The sequence below is a fragment of the Protopterus annectens genome, chromosome 4.part1 (genome assembly GCF_019279795.1).
Source record: "Protopterus annectens isolate FY-2018-M chromosome 4.part1, PAN1.0, whole genome shotgun sequence".
Taxonomy (NCBI): Eukaryota; Metazoa; Chordata; order Ceratodontiformes; family Protopteridae; genus Protopterus; species Protopterus annectens.
In genome coordinates, this window is record NC_056734.1 from 400961499 (window position 1) to 400983367 (window position 21869).

Below are 21869 nucleotides of genomic sequence, written 5' to 3' on the forward strand. Positions count from 1 at the left end.
GGGAGTTACTATGCTCTTTGCCCTTTATTATAGTGCCAGTCTGTTTAGTATGAAGAAGACCCTGATCCCAGCCATGACACAATTTAAAGATATAGGGTACCATGTCCAGCTGCACTTCATTGCCATCCTAGTGGTTCAAAGAGGGGTGCAAAAACTGTCTTTGGCCTTCCCATCTGTGGCAGAATCCTATATTTCCAGACATTCAGTGAGCCTCCCTCATAATCAAGTCAGGTAAGCAAAGAGGAGACACTAAAAGAAACTGATACAATTGTCTGAGGTGAAAGGCCACTCTCCAGGTAAGAAGAAATTAAGGGGGCTAGTTGCAAAATAGACCACTGAGGTAAGAAGACAACCCCCAAACTCCCCAAAGCTACAGCAGCAGCAGTGGCGGGTAGCTAAAGAAAATAGCTATCTCCTTCTAGCAGAACTGTCTGAATATGAGCACAAACATTTGATAGACCTTGTAGGACCAGATCCTTTATCATTGCACTTGACAAATCAACAAATAAACCAAACATTCTGTGCAAACCCTGAAACTGGTACATAACAAAGCCAAGTAAGGAAAGAACAAATGACCAGGAAGTCACGAGTCAACTGTCAGAGTATTTAATAGGTTAAAACAACACAGTTAAGTGCTTTCATCTTTATGACTTCTTCAGAACTATGTCATACAGGAAAAGTCACCACAATTAGCACCTATAGCAATCAGAATTGTTTTTTGCAAAGAGAGATGTATTGGCAGCTTTATTTGAATGCTGACAATTCTCCTGGTCTAAATGAATGTGTGTCTGTGGTGAGTGAACTGAAGCTAAGAACTTCCAAACTGTAAAATCTCTTTTGTATTTAGAGTGCACTGTACATTTAAATGCTTTTTTTTTTTTCACAACCTTTTTGCATCATTGATTGTTTCTCGGGGTGTGTAATGATATAATTTCCTGTAAGAATAGTTCATTTTCCTGTATGGCATAGTTCTGAAGAACAAAACCAACGAACACTCCAAAGTCCAAGACTCACTTCCACTCCTGATGTAAAGTCCAACTCGATAAAAATGAAGATACAACTTTATTTTAAGCCGTTAAAACCATGTGCTTTTCGTCGGCTCACAGTCCGACTTCTTCAGAAAGAACAAACAAGCAAACAGTGCCTCACCTTCATCAAGACATTTAAACAATTCACTAATTAAAAATAACGAGTCACATGATTGAAACTCTTCAAGTTTAAAGCCCCAGCACTAGAAAAAGTACTGCAAATACAATAAATGACTGAATACTTGTAAAATGATAATACAAAACCAAACGTAAGAAGCATCTCACCTAGAAAAAACAAGTTACCAAGAGATGATGTATACATACACACTTATAAAATCTAAGTAGCCTGTGAAAATAAATAAAACAGTTCTGACAACTATAAAAATACCCACTACCAAGTGGGGAAACTAAAAATAGAATTAAACGGAGAAACCACAATACCAGTTGTTGTCATGCCCCACGGAGCTTGGTAGCCTCACACCAGAAAGCAAATTCACGCTCTCCGTTAAAAATTGATACAGCTGAATTCTATGTCAGCGATATCCCTAATCTGTAGAAAATGGTAATATTTACCAAAACGTGTGCGTAGCCTAATTTAATACTACTGCTCTATAGCAGGTATGAATTACCAACACAACGGTATAGCAAATTCACGTTCTCCGTTAAGAAAGGATACAGCTGAAAGCTAGAAAGTAGAGAACTGTAGTGGCAACTAAAGTTGGACGCATGTCATGTGCCTGGCCTAAATGGTTCTTTTAATTTGGCTTGCTTATTGAAGTTAAAGAGGCTCAAGAGGTGACCAGTTGCAATATCATTTCACACTTGGGGGGTTTATATATGTTTTATACACTCCTTGCCACTGAAAGTTAGTCTTTTTAATCCTTTTATATTTTGAGTATTATTTGAGCCTTATTATGTGTTTATGCTACCCCAGTTGATGTTTTTCATCAACAGTAGTATTCATGTTTTTAATACACACTCCATACACAAGGTCCAACCACATGTAATGGTGTGCCTAGGGCCTTGTGAGGGGGACTCACGGAACCTGTAGTCTTGCCCTAGCATTTTCATACAGTATTTTCTTCTAACAACTAGTTATACCACTCCTTCAGTACAATACCTTTGAGGCTAGTATCAATTTGTCATAATTTCAAGCTTGTCAGACCAGTATTGTATTTACTATCATCGATGATGTTTGAACAGACGCCCACTGGATTAGCATTGAATAGTTGGGCGGTCAGAAGGTACTGGTTATATAGCAGGGAGTATGGAACAGAGTTGATAGCTCGGTCCACCTTCTGTCAGATCGTGCCACTAGAGACTGGTATTCCATCCAGTGTCATCTAGGTAGCCCGGTGAGTAGTTTTAAATGTGTTTGGACAGGGGTGAGGGTCAGAGGACATCAGTCTTCTAGATGTGGACCCAATAGTCTGGAACAGGGTGGTGGTCAGAAGACACCAACTATACCATCATGTTGGTAATATACACCTGTCATAGGGTAGTAGCACCAAAACAGGTTATAAATATGTTCTGAGAAATACTATTATCTATTGTAAATCTGGGATATTGTTGTTATAGAATTCAGCTGTATCCTTTCTTAACGGAGAACGTGAATTCGCTATACCGTTGTGTTGGTAATTCATACTTGCTATAGAGCAGTAGTATTAAATTAGGCTACGCACATGTTTTGGTAAATATTACCATTTTCTACAGATTAGGGATATCGCTGACATAGAATTCAGCTGTATCAATTTTTAACGAAGAGCGTGAATTCGCTTTCTGGTGTGAGGCTACCAAGCTCCATGGGGCATGACAACAACTGGTATTGTGGTTTCTCTATGTTTAATTCTATTTTTAGTTTCCCCACTTGGTAGTGGGTATTTTTATAGTTGTCAGAACTGTTTTATTTATTTTCACAGGCTACTTAGATTTTATAAGTGTGTATGTATACATCGTCTCTTGGTAACTTGTTTTTTCTAGGTGAGATGTTTTTTAAGTTTGGTTTTGGTAACTTGCTTTTTCTAGGTGAGATGCTTTTTAAGTTTGGTTTTGTTTTATCATTTTACAAGTATTCAGTCATTTATTGTATTTGTAGTACTTTTTCTAGTGCTGGGGCTTTAAACTTGAGGAGTTTCAATCATGTGACACGTTATTTTTAATTAGCGAATTGTTTAAATGTCTTGATGAAGGGGAGGCACTGTTTGCTTGTTTGCTCTTTCTGAAGAAGTCAGACTGTGAGCCGACGAAAAACGTATGGTTTTAATGGCTTAAAATAAAATTGTATCTTTTCATTTTTATCGAGTTCGATTTTATATCCAGAGTGGAATTGAGGCTTGGACTTTGGAGTGTTCGTTGGTTTTGTACAGTGTTTTCTAGTTTTTTCAGGTTTGTTTGATAGTTCTGAAGAAGTCATAAAGACAAAAGTGCTTAACTGGATTGTTTTAACCTATTAAATACTCCTGGAGTTGATTTGTGGCTTCCTGGTTGTTTGTTCTTTCCTTATTGGACTTGACAAGTTGGAGAAGGTGCAGAACCATCCTGAATTTGTACACCTCATGGCTGCATTGACTGACAGGGCAAAGCCAACATGAATTTCATAGCTGTAAGTTGATAGGTAAACCATGTATTGAAGTGGGTCTGAGGCCTTCAAAGCACCGGTCACTTAACTACTGGACAGTCAAGTAGCGGAATTGCCAGTGAAGACTGAAATAAATGGAGTGGTGATGGACTTTCTCTCTGCAATTGTTGGATTTCTATGTGGGGGGGTTTATAGGAGAGTTCTGTCCATGATGTTCATTGACCAGGCTCCACAATTGATGGAAGTGGGTATATGATTGCATAAGGTAAAAGAGTGATCTGGATTTTAAGTTAATTAGTAGCCACAAAGGGTGGGCAGATGTATTAACTATATTGTTATGATGTTAACTTATGGTAAGGAGAAACAACTGATCACTGTCTCTCAGACATGGGCCATATTTTTATTGCTATGACTAGCTAGGAATAACATACTTCCTGGGCATTTGTCACTTTGATATTTCAATCTGGCCTGAGCCAAGATATTCAAGAGTAGGTTAAACTTCCATATTCAGGACGTGTTAGTGGACTCCCAACAAGGGTTCTGGGACTACTAAGATTATTTTCCAGTGCCTAGTGCTTAAGCCAATTGAGTGGCAATTGAGCTCCCCTAAGGTGGAGATTTTCATAGACTTTTAACAAGTAATTTGACTAATTGAATTGGGTGTTTGTGTGGTGAGCCTTAAAAGGCTTCAAATTACCTGGGAGTTTTATTAGATGGTGTGAACTGGATGCAAGTCCTCTCCCATTTGTAGAATGCAAGGAGATATGGAAAGGGGCAAGTCAGCACTGTTGACAATACCTTAACAATGGGACACAGCCTGGTTAAGTGAAGGGGCAGGCTTAACATGATCATAGATTAAAAGCAGGATAAGGGCTATACTAAGCCATATTTCTTCTATTTTCTATTATTACCTGGATGACTATTGTAGTACACTCTTTGAGCAGTGTGGGCTTGAATGATTGTGATTGTTGGGAGTTTATTATAGAGTAGGACCATTGGCAGGAGGATCAAGTCAATGTATAAATGATTTGTAGTTCCTGACCAAATTGTATTTCCAAGTTTTAAAAAGTTACACTTTTGGCATAATTCTCCAAATGCAACTGAAGGAGCAGGGTTAGGGTGATGGAAAATGCTGGAGGTGCAGGAGCAATGAGGCTATGTATGTAAATATCCTGTGGCCCATATAGCTTCAAAATATGAAACAAAGCACACAGGGCAGCAGTATGTGCACTTAGGTGAGATATTGTCCTTTACTGGAGGTGCTATTCTGGGTACTAAGAAAGCTAGCCAATCCTCAGTCCTTTGTCGAGTGGAAAGTAGATGACTAGCACAGGTGCAACTGACCACCTCTGCACTGATGTTTAAAACTGGGAGATCATCCATAATCTCTTCCCACTGCACTTGTACTGATATGCAAATATGTTATGTTTGATTCATAAAAGGTCTAGAGAATTTAAGGAAATTAATGTCTATTGGTATAGTTTCTTCTCAAATGATTTTTTAGTGTAAAAATAGTACAATAGAAATGCTCAGGGTATGTATGTATGTATATATGTTACATGGAGAGTTATATGGGATAGGCATTGTTACTCTGAGGCATTTGTTGCTTGCTTAAAGAGAATGTGTTTCCTGAACTAATATAAAGTTTATTTTTTTTAATAAAGTTGTGATAGACAATGGGCATTTGGCAGGGTGATGCATTAACAATGTGGAGAGATGTGTACCTCGATTTTTGTAGGGCTTACTTGGTTGTGGCAATGGTCACAGCATGGTATTAAGCCAACATCCTTGCACATCTGGTACTGTGTATCACTGTGCATGATGCATTGGCATGCCATGCAGGATACATGCCCACAAAGGCCGAATGTAGGAATTCCAAAAATGTATCTTATGTGCTTGTTGGGTATCATGCCATACCTCTTCTCAATTACAATATCAAGTAATATACTGCTGCTATGATATCCCAAACTTGTCTATACTATGGCAGCAATCATTCTTACCTTTGCATGTGGAGATGAGCTTTATCTATTATCCTGTATTTGCTCAGGAACTGAAAAGTAATAACAAGAAAAGACAAGCAGTGTGAATTATATGCCCCTAAAGGATCACTCTATGTGTAAAATATAGTGCGATGACTTGGTATGTATGGTCACTGTATATCTTGGGAGCACTGTCTCTCTCTCTCTCTCTCTCTGACTTCTTCTCATTGGCGTAGAAGACCATGGTCACTGTTGTGGCGCATGTACTGCTCACCAGAACAGTTGACGACTTAGTGCCTTCTGAGATGATTACCACTTACCAGGTTACAGTCCTGAGGAGTACGGCAGCTGAGTCAAGTCCACATACTGTATTTTGCTGGTGTTGACATGTGACACATAACACTGTGCACCAAGTTAGAGTGACATGTTGCATCACCACAACATTATAGTGAATATATCTCATGTGGCAGGATGGTGTTAAGGTGTAAGCTATAGCAGGTAAGGAATGTAACAGTAGCACAGTATTCACATATATTTTCATTTCAATTCAATTTAACTTTATTGTCATATGTACTAGAGACAGCATCATAAAGTACAATGAAATTCTTACTCTCCAAGTCTTCCAGCAACATATAAAACACGATAATTAACAAGAAGAAGAATTTCTGCACTGTAGTATCTCTGTAGGCCATAAAATACAATAGATGTTTCCACTGGGGTCATTGACCCACCCACACAATTGCAATGCTCTATACATGTATTCATATAAGTGTACAATGTGGAATGAGCATGATTCAGATGCATTGACTCTAAGGAGGTTTATTAGTATAATGACTATTGCAAGAGCCTGAAAATTGTAAGGTAAGAACATCAGTGATCATTACTTTGCTCATTGCACTATGTAGTTAGTTAAACTGAGAAAAAATAGATTAATAGAGTGCCTATACTAGAGCAATCTCCAACTTTTTTCTATGCTTGGTGTGACGTATGTGAATGGGAAGTATGCCTGCAAATTTTGATTCTTCATTTGCATATCTGTTGATGATGTATATAGTTTACTGACCTTCATGAGTTTGTGGGTTGAGTTGACAATCAATGGCTTGTATCTCAGGGATATGAACATGGGCAGTGGGTTGCTACAGAGTATGGCAGCTGTATGTGTTGTAATTTATGACTTTAAGTGCCACATAGGAAGGTTTAAAGTGTGTTCTAAGTATATGAGCAGAGTACAATGGTCCTGTTTTTAAGCCAAAAACTGTGTGTGTGTGTGTGTGTGTGTGTGTGTGTGTGTGTGTGTGTGTGTGTGTGTGTGTGTGTGTGTGTGTGTGTGTGTGTGTGTCTGTGTGTGTGTGTGTGTGTGTGTGTGTGTGTGTGTGTGTGTGTGTGTGTGTGTGTGTGTGTGTGTGTGTGTGTGTGTCATTCTCAATACTGATATCCCTTCATTGTTACAGGTTATATAAAACTGTATGTAGCTTCCATATGTTGCCATATATCCCATAAAGTATTCTAACAGAGGAATATGGTTGTACAAAGGAACAGAGGACATTACTCTCTTTGACACCGGTGTGATTTGTTTGTCTGAGGAAGGGCCAGTCACATAAAAGCAGTAGTTTTCCTTTTTTTTTTTTTCTTTTTTTTTTTTTCTGGCATGGTACTTGTAACCTACAGCAGTAGAAATATGAATGATTGCAGTGACCATGTAGTCTCTACAGGCCTATATGATGTTACCACTGAGAGCAGTGTGTCCAGTCATCTTTTTGAATCACCTCCTGTAACAAACGAGGTTGCTGGAAAGAGTGTCTGTGTATCTTTTGGAAGATGGAGAGGGATGGGGGCCTAAACTATCTTGACTAAGTTTTCTAGCATATTAATGCTACACTGGCTTTGCAATTAACACAAATACCTTGCCTGCTTCAGAGACTAATATGTGAAAGTATAATCCTAAGACCTATATAGCATTTATGGGCTGTCTCTTACTAAATATGCACCATGGTACTGTATGTAACCTCTTAGGAATCCATATGGGGTAATAAAAGGGGAACACACTGCCATTAGCCTCAGCCTACAACTGAGCTGCAAACATACTAAAAACAAAGGTAATGTATCAGGTGGAGACAGGGGGAAGGCGGACATACTGTAGTTAACATTTACAGTGCATGCCATTGGAAGGATGACTGACATGCAATAGCAGTCAATTGCTGGGCCATGTGGCACTTCTAAAGTTCAGGGGAAAGACAGGGTGCATGGAAACATACTTATTTCCATCCACACTTTTGGTGGAGGGAGTATGTGTGCTACTGTCAGTCATATACATACAGAACACATGATATGCTCTATGAGTTTCTGCATGGTGTCCTTTACAGAACACATGGTATGCTTCATGAATTTCTGCATAGTGTCCTTTGCAGAACACATGATATGCTCCATGAGGTTCTGCATCGTGTCCTTTGCAGAACACATGATATGCTCCATTTGTTTCTGTATGTTGTCCTTTACAGAGCACATGATATGCTCCACAAGTTTCTGCATGGTGTCCTTTACAGAACACATGGTATGTTCCATGAGTTTCTGCATAGTGTCCTTTACAAAACACATGACATGCTCCATGAGTTTCTTCATAGTGTCCTTTACAGAACATGACATGCTTCATGAGTTTCTGCATAGTGTCCTTTACAGAACACGACATGCTCCATGAGTTTCTGCATAGTGTACTTTGCAGAGTAATTCAGTCTCCTACTGTGTGTCAGTCCAACACCTAGTACCATTCCATACTGACTGTCACTGAAAGATGGGCAACATACAAGCAGCTTGAACTTCAACATGGGTGGCATGTAACACAGCCATTGGTAAGACTGGACATATGTGTGTGGTGCTAAGGTACAGGTAGAATGTGTGTAATATGCCATCATTTCACATGTATGAATCTTTACATTTACAGGTAGATATACCTGACATGAGGAAAAAGCGAAAGGAGAAGATGTTCATCATTCCCACTGCTGCAGCAGCTTTGGCTATTCTGGTTATTTCCTGCCTAGGAAGCAGCGCATGGTCTGCTTCAAAAGCTCTGGCTCCCTCCCAGTCCCTTCCTCGCACTGCTGATTAGCCAGCACTAATCTGATAAACAGCAGCTAGAAAGAAGTGCCTTTGGTACTTTCTTATTGCCTCTAGGAAGTAAATAAGGAACTGCAAGCAATCTATACCTTCATTTATGTCAGATAAGTTCCCCTTTGGAAAACCATTCCATTTATAATTCATTTCCATTTTTAAGATTAGAACATATTTTTTTTCTAATTTTTGACTAAAAGTGCCATTTTTTCTTTAAGAAACCAGGTATTTAATGATGTATCTGTAGTTTCCTGACAAGAACCGTTTTACTAACTTTAGAGGCATATTTATTTTCTTGGGTGCATTTTTTATGTTAAAAGTGTACTGCTTTAGCAACATTTGAATTTAGGTATTTGTGTTTTATTTAAGGAGAATGTTAAAACTATGGCCATTTTTAGTAGTGCTTCTGTACTCAGTGATAACTTACATGAGCAGTGCAGGGAAAGGAACTATTGTTAGTCAGGAGATTTTATGCATTGCTTGTACAACTACTTTGGTTTTGGGACTATTTGGGGAAGTCTTAGCATGAGCTTGCTGTGTGTGATCACTTGGTGGTGACTTACCTTCTGATCGACTCTTTCCAGCACTGCTTAACAACAATCAAGCTTCTTCCAAGATCACACCATACATACTCACCCCAGTCCTATTGGTTCTTTTACCACTGTAGAAAAACCACTTGTCCTGAAGAAACCAGCACTGGTGGATGAAAGCCCTTGATCCGTATTCATGAAATAAGTTTTAGTTGGTTTTAAATGCTATTTCTGATCTGAGCTGTGATTTTCAATTAAAGGACGGATTATTGCTTCCGCTGAGTGCTGGTTTCTTCAGGACAAGTGGTTTTTCTGTTGCATTTGTGTTACCACTATTTTGCTTTTACCACTGTACCTAACAAGAAAAAACTTACTAAAAGTAAGCCCTTGCAGCCAGTGAAGGCCCAGTCAGTGTCTCAGTCACTGGTGGGGGATCCTGGAGTGACCATCTGTTGTTCCTCCACTCCTGCATTGGTTTATCTAAGCTCCTCTAGTGTTGCTACTTCTGCCATCATGAACTGCGGGTTCAACACGTCCTCTGCAGCTGTTACAGTATCCAGTAAGAGTATGGGAAAACCATCTTCCTTTTTGGTCTGGGATATACTCCTGGAGATTCTTCTCAGGGTAGCAGGGGAAAGAGACCTCTTGCTTGGGATAAAGAGTCATCTCCCTATTAGTCTTCTTACAGGGATACTTTAACTTGGAAAAAGAAACAAAAGGTTAGACATTGCTCATCAAAGAATACACTTATGGTACATAAAGATGATATTCTTACCTTAGCCAAGATGTTGTAGACAGTTGGAATTGGAATTCATGCCATCATGAACTGCGGGTTCAACACGTCCTCTGCAGCTGTTACAGTATCCAGTAAGAGTATGGGAAAACCATCTTCCTTTTTGGTCTGGGATATACTCCTGGAGATTCTTCTCAGGGTAGCAGGGGAAAGAGACCTCTTGCTTGGGATAAAGAGTCATCTCCCTATTAGTCTTCTTACAGGGATACTTTAACTTGGAAAAAGAAACAAAAGGTTAGACATTGCTCATCAAAGAATACACTTATGGTACATAAAGATGATATTCTTACCTTAGCCAAGATGTTGTAGACAGTTGGAATTGGAATTCAAAAATCCTTACATGACTACTATTGTGGTACAGAAAATCCTGAAGATAGTCAGTCAGAACAGTCTGACATCCTATGGATCCCCGAGGCAGCACTCGGATTCTGAGGAAAGTGCATATACCCTCATCTCTCTTGGAGAAGTTTTCTTTTTTGAGCCCATTTCCAGGATGAATTATATATTTTTGAGGGACCAAATGGAGTTTCCCCCCTGAAATTAGGAGATACTATGAGTTATTACAAATGGAGATCCCACATGTTACTCTTATTCCTCCTGTTTTGCCAGAGTTGGAGGATGTCTTTAATAATGCCTGCAATAATCTTACCATTTACAATTTTGTTCTGTGCATTGTTGTGTATTTCCTTTGAGGTTATGGACATAGCTGTAGAAAGCTTTGTGGTTGTCCTTTGCCTAAGAAGAATTTTCTCTTCAAATCTAGCCTTTGAAGTATTAATTAACCCTCTTAGCTGCCTGTTTAGATTGGTCAGAGGGCTTTATTATATATAGCTTTGTTCCTCCTATGTTTAGCAAAGATTTTTTTCATTTGTTGCATAATCAATTGATAGTGCAATTCCACCAAGGTGACTTGTCTTTTGAGTTTGTCTTATTTTTAATATGAGTGGGCACAGCTCGCTCTATATAGTTATCAATATGGCTGTACAGAGATTTTGTAAATAGCTCAGTGTATTCTATGCTGTTTACTGGTTTGCATGTACTTGGAATTTAGCCAAGGTGTTACTTAGTAGAGAGAGATTAGCCTTGGAATAGTTCCTAAAGACTTTTGGTTTTGCTGGATCCCCAGATTTAATTTCTATTTCAAGTAATACTGACTTATGGTAAGACCTGACAAGTGAAAATATTACATTGGGTGAGGAACATTGCCCCCCCCATGTTCATTAGTACAAGGTAAAGGATGTTTGTACCGCTGGTAGGTGAAAGGTCCAACTGTTCCAGGATGTTGGTATTAACAAAGTTTAAGAATCGCTGGGCTTGTGCATTAGAGGTGGTATAGGATTCCTAATCTATAGAGAGGTAGTTGAGATCCCCCATTAATATTGATTTGGGTTGAACGGTGAGGGACTCTAGTACATTGAGATAGGTAGTATGGGTTTCCTGGGACATGGAGGAGGACCTATATGTTGCAAGGATATGGTATGGCACCCTGTTTATGGTGAGCTGAACGTATAGGAGTTCCAGTGGGTCGTACACTTTAAGTAGTCTAAATGTGAGATAAGTCTTAATATAGACTGACACTCTTCCACCTTTAGTCCCCTCCTGGGCAGTAGGTGGTCTAAAGGTGTGAAAGGCACTATAACCTTGCATTGCTGGGGTGCCCTCAGTGACTTTAAACCATGTCTCAGTTACTACGCAGATTTCTACACTCTCCAGGGAGAAGAAGGCTTGCAAGGAGTGGAGTTTCTTGTTAAGACTTCTAGCATTGAGCAGTACCACCTTCAGATATCAATTTCTAGGTTCGGTTAGTTTATCAGTTTGGCATTGCCTAAAAGAAGGCACTATTGGGGTTGAAAAGGTATTTTCCAATATCCAAAAGTCTAGAGGAGACAAGTGCAGACCATCCCTGGCAAAGCAGCTCAGCATGGTCTGTCAACCATGTCCTCTCAGGCCATCAAACATTGTGCCCCCCCCCCACCCCCACGGATTGACACCAAAAGCTAAGCCAATTGTTAAAATCAATCCTTTTCTGTTGGTAATGTGTCATCATCCTTGGAGAAGGTAGTATGCTGCTCAGTGCTAGGTTCACACCTACCTGAAACACATAATTAGTGAGCTTGAGCATTTCTCCCTTCATATAGTCAAGAGAGGTACATCTCAGGTCATTAACACCCAGATGGACTATGACAGAGTCATACTGGTATCTGTGGTTCAATGACCTGAGTGCCTGTATGACTTGATGGATCCTAGCCCTGGAAAGTCAGCTAATCATGACTCTCTTCTTACTCAGTCTGGTGAGAGGGACATTAGTGTGCCTCACTATAGAATCACCAATGAACAGGAAATTCAGCTGTGTGCTGGGTTGTATTGAACTAAAAAAAGACAAGCTGTCTAGAAACATAGTATTTCATGGCAAATAATTTACAGTCAGTATCATTTCACACTCTACAGGAGGCTTTTCCTTTAAGATTGCATACTGGAAAGAGGAGGACTCTAGAATCATTCTGAGGAGCTGATTGGTCCTCTGGGTATACATTTACAAAGTATTACAAACTGGATTAATTTCCCAGGTCTAGAGATTGCTTTGCAAGGACCATTCTCCAGTGCATCCCAGTTCCCCATCTCAGACTGGATAAGCTTTGATAATCAAACCAAATAGTGAAAGGCCACTGCAGCAGTGGGATTGATGAACATAATACAGCTTTGAAAAAACTTACCTTAATAGTAGATATTTGAGTTCCACACTGCTGCAGTAACTGCACTCACCCACCCACAACCCCCCTTTTCTTTCCTGTACATAATTGATTTTTGGCAATATAAAATGTTTTTATGTTTATATCTGATCAGAGCTTCAGAATGAAATTGATTCTTATTTTCTGTTTGGGCAAAAAAGTTCTGAAGCCACTTCTTTTTGAATGCTATATATCTAATTGGTGTTGGCCAACCAGTAGCAGAAGGAAGGTGTGGGAGGCAATCAGAGCTTTTGAAGCAAGCCAGTCATTGCTTCCTAGGTGGAAAATAACCCAAATATCAAAAGGCTACTACAACCGTGCAAAATTCAAACATCTACTTTTATGGTAAGTTATTACACAATTGTACTTTTCCCAGGCTGTGAATATCATCAGCATGGTTAGTGGATTATCCAGAATGTTAGATCAGACTGGACTTTTGGAAGCATGTCTGCCAAGACCTTGTAGAGTAAAATAATGCTTTTCAGTGGCTGCAATAGAATAAGTGGGCAGATTCAACAAAGCATCACTGGTATGATTGCACATGCACACACCAAGGCAGCCTACCTAGCACCAAAAGTCCATGGGTGGGGGGGGGTCCACTTACAGAGTAAACATTAGCCAACATGGAGGTGGTTTCTGACATCTTTGGCTGGGAGAAATGATAACTCACGTATTCATAGTGGTGGACTTAATCTTGGACTTGATTTAAATAGAATACATCATATGTTGATTGGCAATATTGCCAATGTGTATCAGCCAACATGCAGGACACTCTGTACAACCTACCAGACTCACACCCATACAAATAATGAACATGGCTTATTTGTTGTTACAGGTACCTCAGGCCTATCACAACAGCGTCGTTCTGCCAAAATGTATTAATGTTACATTTTGTATGACACCCTGTTATAAAGGTTTACTTACACTGACATACTGATCTGTGGATGTTGGTGAGGGTACTTTCTTATACTTGGGTAATATTACATCTTTTCATAGGTGCTATACTGTCAGTTCCCTTCACCATAGATATAGGCATACCTGATATCAAAGGCCTGTCTGAGCATGATGGTGATGGCAGCCACATCCTGGCACAGGCGCGGGTCATGATGGTAATGTTAGACTAATTTAGAGTAATATGAAGGCCATATCTCTTTCCCTTCCATAGACACAGCTCCTGTGCCTCTGTAATCTACCTGTCTGTCCTAGGATGACACAGAAGGACTAGAGGTAGCAGTCACATTAGCTCAGAGAAAATCCTGTTCTTTAGCAGCAGAGAGATGCTTGGTTGCCATGAAGTGCATCATTACTGACCTCATAAACCATGACATTAAAAATTGGTCAAGTTCACCCTGCAACAATTTGGATTTTTTATGGGTCAGTAATGCCTCTTAAATCTTAAAGATATTTTTAATGCTCATGTAGGCAGCAGTCAGGGTCTCACTGTTCACACTGCCTACTATGATCTGGCAAATGTATTTGACACCACATCACATGATGGGATTCTTAATATGTTAATGGCCTAAACTATTGATCCCAGTATGGTACAATGGATTGCAAACTGGCTCATGGACAGAACACATCCTATCAGACTTGTTGATGCCTCCTCTGTTAGGGAAAAGGTGGAAAGTGTCATTCCTCCAGGTTCTGAAATAGTCATTATCCATTTTGGCATTCGTTTCTCTGACCTAAGCACTGAAAACAAGGATCTGTGGCTGACTGTGTTCACTGATGACTATAGGCTTTATGTAGTACTTAAATCAACCAATGATATGAATACTCTTCAAATGGAATAAACATGTTGTAACTCCTGGTACACTCCAAAAGGCTTAAACTAAATGCTAAGAAATGTAGTATCATCTCCATTGGAAAACAATACATTTCTACCACCTGCTGTAACAATGACACCCCACTCTCCAATGAGTCTGTGATCAGGGCTTGGACACCTGGGTCAATGGCTCCCTTTTCTTCAATTGCCATGTAGCAATTGTAGTCACAATTAATCACAAATGGCATCTCAGCTAAAACCAAGGAAGTTGCTGTTCCCTGTACTCTGTCTTGTTTGGATGTATTACAGAATATAATGCACCCTTTGGCATGTATCTTACTGGATACATCAACACATTTTGAGAAATGCAGACATTTCTAATAAAAAGGATTTCAGAACCAAAAATCTTAGTAATCAGGAAAAGCTGGAATCATTATTCCTATATTCTGTTTCAGATACTGTGTCTTGTGTCTGTGCCAGTGTTTTGCATTGCTTGGCCTCAGAGATCCTGTTTTCCATTACCCCCTCTTTCTCAGTATATCATATAGCACAACTAATATAAGAAAAATACATTTCAATTTACATCAGGTAATAAGCAAAACTAAATGGAGAAATTGTTTTATTACCCATCCACTCCCTTTCTCTGGAGAAGGCTCCCCTTTCATGTCAAGTACTGTGACTTCATGCCAACCTTTTAAAAAAATCTTAGATAAATAGATAGGTGCCCTAAAATACATTCCAGGACTTACAGGCTTTGCCTTCCTTGAAAAACTTGATAGAGCCTGAGGGCAGTTACTGGCAAAGCACACATGGACTCTGGTTGAATAGCCTTGTATTTCCTATGATTCCACTGAAATTTGACACAGTCATTAAGGGGTTGGGTACAAATTTTGATAACAAACACTCCCTTGACCACCACATGTACATGTTTTTTTATAAAATCCTTCTACTCTCTACAACTTATCCATGATGGAACCTCTTCAAGGTCCAAAGAAGTTATAGCACCATTTTATTTATCCCTTATTGGGCTTATCACTGAATATAATGTACCTTATGCTATGTATTTTCCTAGCTTGTGGGATCTCACTGTTTCCTCACCAAAAAGATCTCAGGTCTCACTACCCTTAGGAACCCTGACAGACTAAAACTCTGTCCCTGTATTCAGGGTCACAGACTCCTGAAGAGAGATATCTGCTTAGCCTTCCATGTTATGAATGACCATAACTATTTTAACTCCCTCACCAAAACAGAAACAGTGGAAAAATATAACAATATTCTAGAGACCTAAACCTACCAGGTCAACAACCTTAGATGGCATGATAGATACCTAACTCAATGTGCCTCCTGTTTCTGAATTAGGTTGCCCTTAACTAATAAGCAGAGTCCTTCAATAGCTAACATTAAAACCAGTCTGGATGACAGGATTGGTGATTTCAAATGTTCACAGGGGATATGTCAAAAAAGTCTACTTAATGCAGGACATTGTTAGTTTCCTACCAGTACTGGGTGATGTGGCTGAGTTATTCAATGGTCTCTTTTGGCTGAAAGTTAGTAAAACCTATGAAGCTATGGACCAGCTCTAATAAGCATGGTAAGGGCAGCAGGGGTCAGTGTAGCAGCAGCCAGAAATGCCATGGGTAACACAACTTTTCTTAACTATCTCTATGTCCACCACTCAGTGTATGCATATGCCAGTGATATGGGAACAGGAATAACCCAATACAGTCATAGTAGAACTAATTGGTTCATAGGTTCATAGTTGTACACAAGGCTAAAGACCACTAGGACCCTTATAAGCCTAGCCATATAACCAAAATGTGACCCACACATTTGATTTATGTAGGTAGTAATTTACTGACTGCCTCTGTCCATCAGCCTGTTAATGCAAAAAAATCTGATCAAAGTTTGGCAAAATGGGGGTACAAATAGGGACATATTTTAAATATTGCTCTTATAAACTTAGAAAGTTGCTAGAGTAACAGAATTTGTTTTAATATGCATTTTCTGAAGGATATGAAGTCTGAAACTCAAATGTATGTCATTATTTAGTGACTTCAATCCTGACATCATTCCAGTGATTTGCCAGGAAAAAAGAGGAACAGGCCAAAAATATGAGCCAAAAAGCTGGACATTCTGCGAAAATTTGTACAGTTGAGAGGTATGCCAGGGGTGAGTTTCTGATTACACATCCATTAGCCCAAGTTGCACTTAAAAGGGGATTGGGAGGAACTCTGCTTCACATGGATGGGGAGCCTGTTCCAAAGAATGGGAATTATCTGTAAAACATATCCTTCTCTCCAACAAGCCCTGTTTATGTCGCAAGCAAAATTTAGGTCTTTTAATCAAGTAGTGCTGATGCTGTTTGTTCTGAAGATGTGCAAAAGGTTCATCAAAACAGGCTCCATGGATGCCCTTTATGTCAGGCAAAGATCACCTCTCAGAAGTCTGTATGATACTGAGTAAATAGACAGGGCATTGAGGAGATCAGCATAGGACACTGTGTTTACTCCATGTATTTATTTTGTAAGGAACCTTTGTGGAAGCTCCAGTTGCTGCATGTGTCTGGCCAGGTACATACTGAAGGGGGCATAATATTCTATGATGGGTCTGATGAGGGCTAAGTAAAGTGGTATGATGGTCTCTCTGGACCTAGATGCCATGCCTTTGTAACTTGAGCAACATAAAAGGAGTTTCTTACTACCTTGGATACATGCTGGTCAAAGGCTAGCTTACTGTCTATATGAGTTCCCAAATCCCTGACTAGTGAATCAACTTTTAAGGATGTTTTATTGATGATGTAGTTACCTAGGGTGGTAGACTTCCCAAAAGATACTATAATGCATTTCTTGGTATTGAGTTTTAAGCCACAGCTTTGGCACCAAGCATTTGTTTGTAGTAGACCTTCCTGGAGAGTGTTCTCATCTTGGGGGAATTCAGTGACTGCTCTGAGGTTGCAATAATTTGTGAACTTGGACAGGCAAAGGCCATTGACATCGGCTTTGACATCCAAGAAGTAGATGCCAAAGAGGAGTGGGCCCACAGAGGCATGGGGAACCCCAATGGTGACAGGTTAATTTTGTATTTTTTATTTTAATTGTGTCCTTTAATTCTGTACTTGCCTTATTACTTTTTTCTTATTCATATTAGTTAGATACCTTTTATAATTTCTCACTCAACCACCACAACACAACACTAATCACGAGACACATAACTCTCCTAAACAGTGTGCCACTCAACCAAATTCCCTAAGGCAAAACACCATGCCCAACACACTAGTCATAGTTGACTCAATAGGGAGGCACACTGATGTCCCACTCACTAGACTGAATAAGGAGAAAGTAAGTCAGCTGCCTGTCAGTTGCCAGGATTTGCCACATAACGCACGCACTCAGGTCCCTCAACAACAGGTACAAATATAACTCTGTCATTGTACATGTGAATGACCTGAGACGTCCCTCCCTGAACTACATGAAAAGAGACATGGAGGAGCTCTCGGATTATGTAGCCCTGGCGGGTATGATCCTAGCCCTAAGCAGCATCCTACCATCACCCAGATACCACAGTACAAGCAGAAAATGATTGATTTCAACAATTGGCTAAGTTTCTGGTGTCATTTTAAGAGGATCCAGTATCTGTCTGCCTGGGATGACATGATTGACAGACCTTAATGCTTTGCCAGAGATGGCCTGCACCTGTCACCCCTGGGCTTCCGGATACTGGCCAAGACTCTTGATACCCCTATAGTGCCTTTTTTAGGTGGTGTTCCAAAGACCAAATTACCACTGAAACAGCTACAAACAAATGGAGTATGAGGGTCATGCTGCTCAATGCTAGAAGTCTAAATCTCAAAATGCAGTTGCTCAAAGCACTCCTTAAAATGGAGCACATCAATATTTGTGCTGTAACAGAGACCTGGTTCAAGGCAGCAGAAAGTACCCCTGCACTACCAGGCTATAGCTCATTCCAAACCTTTCAACCCCAGAACTTGGACTGAAGCTCAAAAGGCATTGGGGTTTCCATATACATAAAGGATGTGCACACCTCCAGCCCAACATAACGCATCAGAGATACTTCAGGTGCAGCTAACAATGGGTAGGAAGGGATTCAGATCGTAGTCTGCTATAGGTCCCCAATCATGTCCCAAGACTCACACTCCACGTTCCTAAGCACCCTGGAGAATATTAGGGCCCAACCTAACACTCTCATACTGGGTGATTTCAACTACCCCTCCATTAACTGGGAAAACTACTCATGTACCAATACACTTTACCAACATTTCCTGGAATTCATTAATTCCAATACCCTGGATCAGCTCATTCTTACCCCCACTAGAGGTAGCAACATCCTTGATCTGGTCATTATTAAAATGGGCGACCATTGCTCTACACCAATAGTCAACTCCTCCCTGGTTAGATCCAACCACAAACTAATCACCTTCAAAATTCACACCCCTCCTACCCAACCCCCACCCCCACAAAGGTAACCACCATGAAGAACTTCTCCAAAGCTAACTTTGGGCTCCTAAAAACAGAGGTGGCTAACTTCACAACACCCTTGCAAATAGAAAATAGTTGCATGACCACTGAATCATACACCAATGCACAGTACGAACACGTACACAAATGCATGGATCTCACCATACCCAATAGAACCAAGACGCTCTCCTCCAAAAAAAGGAAGCCAATCTGGCGGTCCCCTACGATAAACAAACTCTACAACAGAAGGAGGAAACTGATGCAGAATAAGGTGAAGTCCCAGAATAGAAAAACTCCCTTATCAGCCTAAACAAAAAGTTAAGATCCCTCATCAAATCCTCTAAAGCTAGCTATGAAAACAGAATTGCAGCAGATAGTAAAGACAACCACAAGGCCTTTTATAGTTATGTAAAGAATCTCCATGACAATATCCAGATTTGCTCTGAGTTACTGCACAATGGTACCTCCTATACTGAGCCAACAGATATTGCCAATATACTGGCCAACAGATTCAGTGCCAACTTTATCCCTTTCTACCCCCAAAAGGACCAATCGCAATACCAGTAGATTGCCAGGCACCCAGTATTACTGCTGCACAGGTTAAAACAGCACCGGCCAAGGTCAAGAATACAGCTTCTATGGGACCTGACAATATCCCTGGCTGTGTTCTATATGAACCTACACCTCACCTGTGTGCCCTGTTCAATCACAGCCTCACCTCAGGCTTTGTCCCTACCAAATGGCACACTGCTACAGTCATCCCTCTTCACAAAGCAGGTGCAACTACAGACCCTGGGAACTATTGCCCCATTACTCTGACACGTCTGATATGCAAAGCTATGGAACGCATCATCATGGACCTAATGAACAAGGATATAGGGAATCTCCAAACTCTGGATCCCACACAGTTTGGTTTTGTGAAGGGTAGATCATGCCTGCTCAAACTGGTTGACTTCTATGAGTCAGTCACCAGAACTGTGGATGAAGGCAAGGTGGTTCATACAGCCTACCTTGATCTGGCCAAGGCCTTTGATACCATTCCCCAGTCAGGAATCATAGAAAAACTCAGTAAGCTAGGCATCTACCCCTATATCACTAGGTGGGTTAAAAACTGGTGCACCGATAGAACGCACAGTGTGAAAGTAGCTGACTCCAAGTCAGACTGCCGACCACTCACAAGTAGAGTCCCACAGGGTTCGGTCCTAGGTCCTGTCCTGTTTGGTATCTACTTCTCTGAAGTCCAGGCCAACATAAAGGGACTCTGGCTGACAAAGTTCACAGACAATTGCAAGTTGGGAGCTATTATTAACTCCCCAAGTGATGTTGACATCCTAAAGAAAGGCCTCAGTGAGACCAACAACTGGTGTCAGAACCATGGCCTTAAGCTCAATGCCAAAAATTGCGTTGTCATTCCCTTTGGGAAAAACCTGGTTCCCATGAATTACCACATTGATGGCAGTCCATTGAACACAGAAGGCATTATGAGAGATCTGGGAACACAGATTGACAACAACCTCTCTTTTGACTACCATATTGCCACTGTGGTCAGAAAGTCCTTCTATGTGGCACATCTTATTACTAAGGGTTTTGCATCCAGGAAGAAAGAGGTTATTGTCTCCCTCTACTCTTCCCTCATTAGGCCAGTCATCAAGTACAAAGCTCCATTTGGCATGTACCTCACTAGGCACTTGCAACAATTGAAGAGACCACAAAAGTATCTCTCAAAGAGGATCCTAGGCCTTAAACACTTGTCGTATATGGACAGACTCAAAAAACTCAATCTATTCTTTGTCTCATATTGCCTACTTAGAGGCAATCTCTGCCTAACTTGCAAAGCCATGTCTGACCCAGATCTGTTAGAAATGCTACATCTAAAGAAATCCCAATCCCTCTGCACCACATGATCCGGAGACCTCAACCTCATTACCACAACCAACAAAATGTGCTGGAGGGACAGGTTCATAACCCAGAGACTGCCAATGCTATGGAACAGACTTCCCATACATATCAAACAGAGCACCTCACTGGCCCTCTTCAAGAGAAATCTTGATGAGTGGATGGGAAATAGAAAATTCACCCCAGGGATCACTCCAGTGGCTCTACTCGATAGAGGAACTGGGAGCTAAGGTCGGGTGGCATGATGCCAGGGTAATCCCATGGGCTAGGCTTGTAAAGGCTCCAGGGCCATTAGCCTAATACACACCTATGACCCTACGAACCTATTGTTTCTTTTCCTCCCTGTAGCATTTTTCCACTTCCCTATTCCACCTTCCTACATGTCTCTTAATGCTTGCGACCATAGGAAGTGTCTGTACTACACTCGCTGAAAGGAAGTCCTCAAATTTCTTGAAACAACTAATAATAGAATTATCAGTAACCATAGCATCCTAACTTATTCTTTGAATCTAATTTTGCAATCTCCCATAGTCTATTAGACCAAAATTATAATGTCTAACTAATCTTTTATCAGTTTTAATGCAAGTAAGTTCAAAGGAAATGGAATTTTGATCTGAATTACTCAGAAATAGTTTTATCTTCACATTGTTAATCAAACTAAAATTATTTGTTATAATGTAATCCAAAATGTTTTTACCTCTTGTTTTATCTATGACCACTTGCATCACATCATATAAAGACCACATCCTAAAAACTCTGTATTACAAAAGTGATTTACTAGTACAATTATCACAGGAATTTCTAGGATGATCTACATCTCCTAGAAGTATCTTGCTGTGGTAAGTCAAAACACTTTCTAATTTGCATAAATAAACATAATGCCTCTAGCCATGCTTGGATATCTACAGCATACAACAATATTAATATTCTTAACTACCTTAATCTGAACAAAGACACACTCTATATCTGATACTTGTTTGATCAGAAATGA

At 40.2% G+C, this 21869-nt stretch overlaps 2 long non-coding RNA genes across 2 annotated transcripts in view; both read right to left on the bottom strand.

Annotated features, from left to right (window-relative positions):
* Positions 1-21869, bottom strand: part of LOC122800881 — a 1528016-nt gene that overhangs the window by 1027446 nt on the left and 478701 nt on the right. The gene's annotated exons all lie outside the window — the stretch shown is intronic.
* LOC122800882 lies at positions 7914-10341 on the bottom strand. The gene is made up of 3 exons (XR_006364655.1): positions 10304-10341; positions 9996-10227; positions 7914-9919 (listed from the first exon to the last, which is right to left on the bottom strand). It is a non-coding gene; the product is annotated as an uncharacterized LOC122800882 (long non-coding RNA).